Source organism: Somniosus microcephalus, chromosome 20 (genome assembly GCF_052327205.1).
Source record: "Somniosus microcephalus isolate GS21.2 chromosome 20, FLI_Smic_1.0, whole genome shotgun sequence".
Classification (NCBI taxonomy): domain Eukaryota; kingdom Metazoa; phylum Chordata; class Chondrichthyes; order Squaliformes; family Somniosidae; genus Somniosus; species Somniosus microcephalus.
The window spans coordinates 27,503,135-27,513,174 of NC_141006.1; the positions used below are offsets into that span (position 1 = coordinate 27,503,135).

Below are 10,040 nucleotides of genomic sequence, written 5' to 3' on the forward strand. Positions count from 1 at the left end.
AGTCAAGCATCAGTGAGCATCCCTTCTACGACAGCGGCGGGTAAGCCCGATTGAGCGGCACGGGGGGGAAAGTCGGCCGAGTTGTCAGTGGGAGAAGGGGAGGGAAAATGACGAAAAGGGCAGAGAACATGACCGCAGCCGGTGTCAGGGGCCGGACTGCAATCGGGCAGAGACGCGCAGCAGCCAGAAAAGCGTTTATGGCCACAAGGACTGCGGGAGCGGCGGGGGAACAGGAGCAGCAATGCAGGGGAAAATAAAGGACCGCTGGGAGGCGTGGACATCAACAACGCGGGAATCGCCATTTTGAGTCAGCGGGGGAAGAAGACAAGCGCGGGAAAAGCCGCCAAGCGCGGGAAAAGCCGCCATTTTGAAAAAAAAAATAATAATAATATCCAAAGGGGAAGGAGAAACTCAGCAAGGATGCCAAAAACGGGTAACATCGCTGCTTTTGATAACGATGTGGAAGATTGGGCCACTTATGTGGAACGCATCGAAGTTTACTGTACAACGAATGAGGTACCGGATGATAAGAAAGCACTAACCCTATTAAACTCAATGGGTGCGAAGATGTATGGGTTATTAAGGAACCTTGTAACACCAGACAAACCGGTAGGGAAGAGTTTAGCGGATATTGTTACTATCCTGCAGGAGTATTTAAACCCCACGCCGCTGCTGATAGCGGAACGATTTAAATTCTACAAAAGAATTCAACTTAAAGAAGAAAGCAACGCTGAATTCCTAACAGAACTGCGCAAGTTATCAAAGTACTGCCAGTTCGGAACAGGACTAGCAGACGCACTGAGAGATAAGTTTGTGTGTGGGCTCCTAAGGGAAGGAACCCAGAAGCGACTGCTAGAGGAAAAGGACCTTACGCTGGACAAAGCTTTCAGCATTGCAGCATCCCACGAGGCAGCAGCACGAGGCGCTGCAGAGATACAGCAAAGGCCATTGGAATTCAGCACCAATGAAATGGCATTGGGCACAGTAAAGTGCTATCGTTGTGGAAGGACAACGCATGACCAGAACCAGTGCTGGTTCAAAGATAAAGAATGCAGGCAATGTGGCAAACTTGGTCACATAGCGGGAGTATGCCAGTCAGGAAAGAAGACCAGCAGCAAAAAGTCACCGCAGGGGAAGTACAAAAAAGTACACAAGGTGACAGAGAACAGTTCGGATGAACAGAAGACGGATTCAGACTCCAGCAGTAAGCAACTGGGTTGTCTGAAAATACATAATGTGGGTAACACAGCAGACCACCAAACTATCTGGGTCACGCTTCGGATAGCAGGAGTCCAAGTGAAGATGGAATTGGACACTGGGTCGGCATTAACGGTCATGAATAAGCAAGATTACAAAAGGTTATTCTCGCACATTCCCCTGAGGGATACGGAGATTGTATTGAAAACATACACGGGGCAAATAGTATACCCCAAAGGAAAGATAAAAGTAAACGTGGTCTACAATGGTAAAGAAAGTCAGAAAATGGACTTGTATGTGTTACCTGATGGAGGTCCGCCACTACTGGGACGGGAATGGATCCGGAGAATAAATGTGGACTGGCATTCCATACAAGCACTGACTGTAGATGCCTGTAAGGAGGACGACGTCAAACCTAAACGACTGTCCAAAATCTTAGACGATGCTAAGGAGGTGGTCCAACAGGGACTTGGAACACTGAAAGGAATTACGGCAACCATTGTCGAAGTTTCGACTGTTCAATAAGACTCTGTGAAACAAAGTGATCGTCAAAGGCAGACTTTATTTAATTACTTGCTAGCAAGGGGAGCTTCACGTAGGCAAAGGCTATCGTGGCTTCTCCGAATACATGGACAAAAACACCTCTTTTTATACACAAAGATCAAAACCTTTTATCACATGGTATAGTATTGAGAGACACAATTAATAACATTAAAAAGAGATGAGTAAGGAATGTTTAAGGTCAACAAGAAGATGACTAAAGGGTCAGCAGAGCCTCGGTGTCTTAAGATAAGGTTAGCCAATAGATAATCAAAAGTCATGATGCAGGAATACCTTTAGATAAAGTTAATTAATTTTATACAATGGAGACGGTTTGTCTCTCACTTTGGTTCTGGACATTCATATGAATGTTTACAGTACATGTCCTTCGGTTATCATTAATTTGTTCTGCTAAGCTTATCTTGTTTATGGAACTGTCTAGCCTGCAAGCTACAAAGGAGTCACATCCTCTTCCTTAAACCGCTTCCTAATATGGGCCTGCCTGTTTCCCCCTTATTTTGTACTGTGTGAAGCCATTTTGGCCTGCTGAATGTTCCAGACTCCATTTTAATACAACAGAGTATGTGTGCTTATTTTATACTAATATGTGTGGATATATATATCTATGCTGATGCACTTCTACACCATCAAGGTTGAAGAACATGCAAACCAAAAATTTTTCAAAGCCAGACCGGTGCCTTATGCGATACGACCTGCTGTGGAAGCAGAGTTGGAAGGGCTAGAACGTTCAGGGGTATTGTCCAAGGTGGACTGGAGCGAATGGGCTACACCCATTGTTCCTGTCATGAAGAATTCGTTGAGCAACAAGCCGGGGGAACCTGGGAAGGTTCGCATCTGTGGCGATTTCAAGATTACTGTTAATCCGGTTCCTCACACGGTGCAATATCCGCTTCTGCGGATTGAAGATATCTTCGCTTCGCTGTCTGGCGGGAAACACTTCACTAAGATAAACCTGGCGCAGGCGTACCTACAGATAGAAGTTGATGAAGCGTCACGTCAGTATCTCACAATCAACACGCATAAGGGCGTATATCGGTATAATAGACTGGTTTTTGGTGTGCCTGGAATTCCCTGCAATACCTGCTCCATGGCCCTTTGCCAAATCGCTGGAGCCGATGCCACTCCAAATACCATGGAAGTGGAGCGATGATTGTAAGCGGGCTTTTCAAAAGAGCAAAGCACTGATCACCTCTAAGGAAGTGTTGGCTCACTTTAACCCAACGCTGCCTATTCGCTTAGCTTGTGATGCTTCTCCATATGGTATCGGGGCAGTGCTCTCACATCAGTTTCCAGATGGCTCGGAAAGGCCAGTCGCTTTCGCATCCAGATCATTGACCTCCGCTGAGCGCAACTATGCTCAGATAGATAGGGAGGCTCTCAGCCTCGTGTGGGGAGTTAAGAAATTGAACCATTACCTGCAAGGCCAAAAGTTTACGCTGCTGACAGATCACCAGCCGTTGGTTTCCATTTTCAACCCTAAGAAGGGTGTTCCGGTAATGACAGCGCAGAGGCTTCAGAGATGGTCCCTTTTCCTAGGGGCACATCAATATGATATTGAATTCAAAGGTACAAAGCAACATGGTAATGCTGATGGGCTGTCGCGCCTGCCACTACCTACAGCGGAAGAGGCACCGGCATTTGACCCTGTAGAGATATTTCACTCGACCATCATCGAATGCTTACCAGTCACCAATGCGGGTAATGAGAGAGAGACCCGAAATGACCCGACACTGTCTCGGGTCTATGACTTGACAGTGAAGGGATGGCCAGCACATGGCGAACCACTGTTACCAGCATTCTCAGCCAGTCGAGAACAGCTGTCCGTCTGTCAAGGAACATTGATGTATGGAACAAGGGTGATTATTCCTCCGAAATTAAGAGAGAGAGTTCTGAAAGAATTGCACGAAGGTCATCTGGGGGGAGTCAAGATGAAAAGCCTTGCTAGGGCTTATGTGTGGTGGCCAGGTATTAACAAACAAATAGAGGATCTGACTAAAAGCTGCTCAGGGTGCCAAAAAGTTCAAAATGCACCTCCAATTGCACCGCTGCATCCGTGGGAATGGCCTTCAGCCCCATGGCAACGTGTGCATATCGACTTTGCAGGTCCATTCATGGATTCCATGTTTTTGATAGCAGTAGACGCACATTCTAAATGGCCAGAAGTGATTAAGATGTCGACCACTACCTCTGAGAAGATGATCGCAGTTCTAAGAACCATATTTGCAAGGAATGGGTTGCCGGAGCAAATATGTTCAGACAACGGACCACAGTTCGTGTCAGAAGAATTCCAGAAATTCATGAAAAAGAATGGGGTGAAACACTGTACATCTGCCCCATATCATCCGGCTACAAATGGGTTGGCCGAGAGATTTGTACAAACGTTTAAAAAGGCGATAAAGGCCATGAGTGAAGACCATATTGCACTACAACACAAGGTGGACAATTTCCTGATGGCATATCGAAACGTCATGCATTCAGTGACAAATCAAAGCCCTGCCATAATGTTCTATAACAGAAGGTTGCGGTCCCGGTTGGATTTGTTAAAACCCAATGTGCGAAGGGAAGTCGAAAACAACCAATTCCAGCATGTAAATAACAAGGCCACTCGTAGTTTCGAAATAGGACAACCAGTGTTGGCCAGGGACTATAGGAATGATAAATGGCAACCTGGAACAATTCGTGCACGACAAGGACCCTTGATGTACACGGTAGACGTTGGAGAGAACGTAATACGACGTCATGCTGACCAACTTGTGGAATCGAGAACAAGGGTCGACCCCATGTCTACGGCAGAGACACCAGTTGAAGAACTTATTGAGCCTGTAGCATCTACCTCAGACTCGAACGTACCTGATGATGTTCAATCCATAGGAGATCAAGTGGATGAGTCACCCCAGCAACGAGAACCAGAGACCCCTGAAAGGCGTTATCCGGCCCGGATCAGGAGGCCTCCTCAGAGACTGAATCTTTGAACAGTTTTGTGTGTAAATTGTATATATGTTATCCATGTAATGTTTAATTTGGGGTGTACACTGTTAAGCTAAAAGGGGAGGAATTGTAGTGTATGTAACCTGTACCACCTTAAGAGGATACCTTAAGGTGATGGACTACTTTTTGATGGCTCCTGTACATTGTAGTACCGGTGGTGACCACACCAGTATATAAACCCTGTGGAGCAAAGTGTATCCCAGTTCAGCCCTGACCCTCAATCACTAAAGACCTGTTTACTTACTTCTGTAGTCTGTGTCCTGTTATTCAGTATAACTGCAATTGAAAACACAGACTCAACACCTACGATCATTCTTAGGTTTGGTGGGGTACCAAAGGAACTTTATCCCAGGCTTTGCAGAGTGCGCAAAGCTCCTGTATGAATTGATAAAACTGCAGGGTGATGATATACGCCCGGCATGGACTGATGCTCACACCTAGTCTGTGGCCAAATTAAAAACTGCAGTGATACAGGCCGCGTGTCTGATTCCTCTGGATCCCATGCAGCCCTTCCATTTGGGGGTCGGGCCACAGAACAAAGCCTCGCCGCAGTTCTGTGCCAAACGCAAGCTGATCGGCTACAGCCCATTGCATATGCGTCTCGAATCCTGCAGGGGGCAGAAAAGATGTATACCGCATGCGAGCGCCACCTGCTGGCCATCTTCTGGGCGTTACATCATTTTACCTTTATTTCTGGGCTACAAGCGATCATCCTTCACAGCGCTCATACGCCTCTGAACCTACTGATGAAACCTGGAGATTCGCTAGTTTCCTCGCAGCGCCTCAGCAAATGGACATTGGAATTTCTGGTTTATGAGGGGGAAGTGCGTGAATGTCCGCTACCCCTGATTAACTTTGAGACCCATCCTGTGCAGAAAGAGCCCATACAGGGAGCCCCAGATGTCTACATCAATGGGTCCTCATATCACATCGAGGGATCCCCCCACAGCGGGTATGCTGTGGTATTGCCAGAGAGAACCATCCAGTGATGATGCAACCGACAGTCCTCACAATATGCCGAAGTCGCCGCACTTCTAACCGCCATGAAAGAAACCTCAGATAGACCCGTGAATATTTGGCCCGATAGTGCCTGTGCTATAAACACCATGCTCTCCTTGCCCCTATACCACAAAAATGACTACCATACAATAGACAGTAAGGCCCTGGTCCATGGGCCCTGGTTACGCCTGCTCTGGTCATACCTTAAACAGCGATCCCAGCCCTGCTTCATAGGAAAGGAAGCAGCCTTTAGAAAAGGGGGTCCACATAGTGAGGGAAATTCCAGAGCAGACAGAGCAGCCAAGGACGCTGCGATTGTTGGGGAGATAGAGGATATAGTTGTTGAGCCCTGCAATGCTGTTAGCAAGGGCTCCCCAACAGGCCACCTAGATTTAAAATCCCTGCAGCAGCAATACTAGCCATACGCCATTGTAAGCGCCTGGCACGAGGAAGACAGACCCCTTCCCCAACCGACAGCCTGGCCCCTAATACCACACTAGGCACGGCCCCTGACAGACCCCTTCCCCAACCGACAGCCTGGGCCTCCAATACCACACTAGCCACTGCCCCTGACAGACCCCTTCCCCAACCGACAGCCTGGGCCCCTAATACCACACTAGTCACTGCCCCTGACAGACCCCTTCCCCAACCGACAGCCTGGCCCCCAATACCATACTAGTCACTGCCCCTGACAGACCCCTTCCCCAACCGACAGCCTGGGCCTCCAATACCACACTAGTCACTGCCCCTGACAGACCCCTTCCCCAACTGGCAGCCTGGGCCTCCAATACCACACTAGGCACTGCCCCTGACAGACCCCTTCCCCAACCGACAGCCTGGGCCTCCAATACCACACTAGACACGGCCCCTGACAGACCCCTTCCCCAACTGACAGCCTGGGCCTCCAATACCACACCAGGCACTGCCCCTGACAGACCCCGTCCCCAACTGACAGCCTGGGCTCCCAATACCACGCTAGCCACTGCCCCGGACAGACCCCTTCCCCAACCGACAGCCTGGGCCTCCAATACCACACCAGACACTGCCCCTGACAGACCCCGTCCCCAACCGACAGCCGGGCCCCCAATACCACACTAGGCACTGCCCCTGACAGACCCCTTCCCCAACTGACAGCCTGGGCCTCCAATACCACACTAGACACTGCCCCTGACAGACCCCTTCCCCAACTGACAGCCTGGGCCTCCAATACCACACTAGACACTGCCCCTGACAGACCCCTTCCCCAACCGATAGCCTGGGCCTCCAATACCACACTAGACACTGCCCCTGACTCAGCGGAGCAGTTGCTGATGTTCAAAAGAAAGCCACACGCCTGCCCGGTGGTGTGTGTTCCACCAGAGGTTGGTCAGGAACTGCTCTCCCTCTTCCACTCCCACCCCATGGCAGGGCACTATTCGGCCCTGGTAACCTTCTATAAGGTAGCATCCACAGCTTGGTGGCCTTCCATGAGGGAAACAATCAACCTTTATGTGGCACGATGCCTACCATGTCTGCAGCACAATCCTCCCACCTGCACTAACCGAGCCTTGCTCCAAAGTGCACCCCCACCTCAAGGGCCATGGACTCACCTCCAGATAGATTTCATTGGGCCACTTCCACAGGCGCAAGGCAATTTTCAGCATGCCCTAGTGGTGGTGGATCAATTCACTAAATGGATCAAAGCATTACCCTGCTGTTCCAACACCACAATCACGGCAGCCAAAACACTATTAAATCATGTGTTTTGTAGGTGGGGAGTACCGGTACAAGTGGACAGTGATCAAGGTTCGTGCTTTACCAGTAAGATTTTTACCCACCTGCAGGAAATGTTGGGGAGAAAACACAAACTTCATATTGCTCACCGCCCCCAGTCGTCCGGAGGGGGCGAAAGGGGGAACAGGACCCTCAAGTTAATGTTAAAAAAATTGTGTGCGGACCACCCCACTCAATGGGCTAACATGCTGCCAATGTGCTTAATGGCACTGAGGTCCACACCTCATAAAACAACAGGAGTCTCCCCATATCAGGCCATGACGGGGAGACTCATGAGAACGTCAGGTCAGCTAACACTAACGGGGATGAGCCCCTTGACAATGGAATCATGTAGTTCCAAGTGGCTGGAACAAGTGGCAGATCACACCGATCAGAGGAATCGATTTGTGGCCACGAAATTGGGGAAGTCAAAAAGACAACTTAAAAGGTACTTTGACAAGAAAGTATGTGCCTTTGAGTATCAGGTGGGGGGCACCATAATGATTCCAACTTATGGGATAAAGAAGCATGCCTTTGAGCCTAGGCGGTGGGGACAGCATACAATTATAGACCGATTGAACCCCGCGGTTTATTTGATTCAGTTACCGGGGAAAAAGGGCGTTAAGTACAAGAAATGGTATCATATTAATCAGTTAAAAACTGCCAAAGAGTAAACACTACACTGATCTTGTTTCCCACAGGAACATGATACGGATCCTTATGATTGTCGGGACGATACTGGCCACGACCGAAGCCGAGGGAAGATGGGGAAGCGGGAGCTACAGCATGATCTATGAATGTCATGAATGTGCTTTGAGTAGTGACGGTGCACTGGAAATACGGGAAGGGGAGGGTCCCCGCTGGAGATGTTATTGTACTAAGTATGCCAATGGAACGGGTCCATTGGGACATCAATTCGAGGCTCAGTTCGATGGCCATATGGATCCAGGGATGGATCACAGAGAACCTCTGAGTTTGATTGTGACCAACTCCACCGGTATTCCTTACCTAGGGGAGGGAAGGGCAACCCTCAACTGGCCACGGATGAGTTTATGACACCAAGGGTTGGTGAAGTGCTTCGAGAAAAATAAATACAGCTTTTCCTCGACCACATATGACGTCCCGGTCATTCCCAAGAGTAACAGTAAAAACCAAAATACCTCCCAGGGAGACTGTCCCAAATTTAAGGAGGGTCCAAAAAATGGGTTGGCAATCACACACACATACATACAAGCACTTGTACAATGATGTCTGGTACGAGATAGTGCCAGTCATTCTCCATTTCGGGACGTACCCCTCCCCGAGAATCTCTGCCCCCGAAGGTATGCCACCTTCTACCATGAATTAGTAAGGAAAGTCCTCAAAGACTTTTCCAAAACTCCCTGGACTCGGCAAAGGTCCCGGCAGACTGGAAAACTGCTAATGTAACACCCTTATTTAAAAAGGGCAGTAGACAGAAGGCTGGAAACTATAGACCGGTTAGCCTAACATCTGTGGTAGGTAAAATTTTGGAGTCCATTATTAAGGAGACAGTAACAGGACATTTGGATAATCATAATTTAATAGGACAAAGTCAGCATGGTTTTATGAAGGGGAAGTCATGTTTGACAAATTTGCTGGAGTTCTTTGAGGAAGTAACGTATAGGGTGGATAAAGGGGAACCAGTGGACGTAGTGTATTTAGACTTCCAAAAGGCATTTGACAAGGTACCACACAAAAGATTATTGCTTAAGATAAAAAATCACAGGATTGGGGGTAATATTCTGGCATGGATAGAGGATTGGCTACCTAACAGAAGGCAGAGAGTTGGGATAAATGGTTCATTCTCAGACTGGCAATCAGTAACTAGTGGTGTTCCGCAGGGGTCAGTGCTGGGTCCCCAACTCTTTACAATCTATATTAACGATTTGGAGGAGGGGACCGAGTGTAACATATCAAAGTTTGCAGATGATACTAAGATGGGAGGGAAAGTAGTGAGTGAGGAGGACATAAAAAACCTGCAAGGGGACATAGACAGGCTAAGTAAGTGGGCAGAGATTTGGCAGATGGAATACAATCCTGGAAAGTGTGAGGTTATGCACTTTGGCAGGAAAAATCGTAGAGCAAGTTATTATCTTAATGGCAAGAAACTGGAAAGTACTGAAGTACAAAGGGATCTGGGGGTCCTGGTGCACGAAACTCAAAAGGTTAGTATGCAGGTGGAGCAAGTGATTAAGAAGGCCAATGGAATGTTGGCTTTCATTGCTAGGGGGATAGAATATAAAAATAGGGAGGTATTGCTTCAGTTGTACAAGGTATTGGTGAGACCGCACCTGGAATACTGCGTACAGTTTTGGTGTCCATACTTAAGAAAGGACATACTTGCTCTCGAGTCAGTACAAAGAAGGGTCACTCGGTTAATCCCGGGGATGAGGGGATGGACATATGAGGAGAGGTTGAGTAGATTGGGACTTTACTCATTGGAGTTCAGAAGAATGAGAGGCGATCTTATTGAAACATATAAGATTGTGAAGGGGTTGGATCGGGTGGATGCGGGGAAGATG

The 10,040-nt window shown here is 48.3% G+C and overlaps 1 pseudogene; it reads left to right on the plus strand.

Moving 5' to 3' along the window:
• Window positions 1-5,737: 5,737 nt before the first annotated feature.
• On the plus strand, window positions 5,738-7,702 carry LOC147103100 (uncharacterized; annotated as a pseudogene).
• The last annotated feature ends 2,338 nt before the right edge of the window (window positions 7,703-10,040 follow it).